We start from the raw sequence: 1,332 nt of genomic DNA on the forward strand, positions 1-1,332 counted from the left end.
CCCAACCCCTCTTCCCAGTTTCGCAACTGGGCCGAAAAGCATCTCCGGAGAGCGGCGCGCCCGAGAAACCACCCCGGCGGKAGTCGCGGGCGCCTTGAAGACGATTCGGAAATATTTCGAAGAAATAAGAAATCGAAGCCCAAAATATCAGCTAAGCGGAATAAAACCGGGAGGCCGAACGTCGGGTCCCGGCAGCGCCGGCGGCTGCCCGAGCTCGGAGGCGCCTCCGCGTCCGCCGGCCCGACCGCGGGTTTGGCCCCGGCACGATCCCGGTTTTGCTTCCTTCTTTTCCTCCTCCCTCCCGAATATCGTGAAAATAAATAACTGAATAAAAAGAAAACAGGGATCGGGGCGCCAAGCGGCGCGGGCGGGCGGGCGCTCGATGGCGGGGAGGGGGGGAAGCGAAACCCCGCATCCGGACGGATGCGTCGACGGCGCCGGGGCAGGTTCGACGCCACGGTTTTTCCCCCTTTCCGGTGAAAGTCCCCCCCCCCAAAAAAATCTAGGATTTTGCAGGAAAAGCAGCACCCCCTCGTCGCCACGGGGGAAAGGTTCGCGGGACGGCCGGGATCTTCCCACCCGGCTCCGAGCCGGCGCGCCGAGAGCTCGCCGGCCATCCCTACTCCTTCCTTTTCCAACATCCGTTTGGGCGCATTTAAAATAAAATTTTTTTAAAAAATAAAATAAAATAAAGCTCGGCGATGCCACACGCTCCCCTTCCTCTGCATCCCGCCGTGCTGCTCCTCTGGGAAAAACGAAAGGGAGGGGGGAAAGAAAATCCCGCTGGGCCTGCCTTAAAAATCAGCGCCGGGGAGGCGAAACCGAAGAGGGGGGAGAAAATAAAAAAGAGGCTCTTTTCCCACGGCAAAAGCGGGGAGAAAACCGTCTTACCGCCGCCGCAGCCTTGCGCCGAGGAGCAGCCGATCATGTCAAGCGGAGGAGCCCGACTGCGGCCACCCTTCCCCCAGCCCATCGCCCCAGAGCCATGCAAAGGCGGAGCAGGATTGGGACAATTTAAATGCAAAAACGGTTAAGTGGGGACAATTGCTTCCTTCCCTGGAAACCCAGGGAAAAAAAAAAAGGGGACCCGGCGACCAAGCGAAACCCCGCTCGGAAAAGGGCCAAGCGAAACCCGCAGTCGTTTACAGCATCCCCGCTCAGGGCAGGAAAAAAAAAAATATATATATATATATATATGTATATCCCGGAGGGATGGAAGAGCCGCACGTGCTCCAGCCTCTCCGTCGGGCTGGTTTTCCGAGCCGGGAAAAGCCGCCAGCCGAGCTGAGCAGCTTCGCGTGTGCCAGTCCAACACGCGGGTTGTTTTTTTGT

This window comes from Rhea americana, unplaced genomic scaffold (assembly GCF_003343005.1).
Source record: "Rhea americana isolate MKP2758 unplaced genomic scaffold, rheAme1 scaffold_488, whole genome shotgun sequence".
Taxonomy (NCBI): Eukaryota; Metazoa; Chordata; class Aves; order Rheiformes; family Rheidae; genus Rhea; species Rhea americana.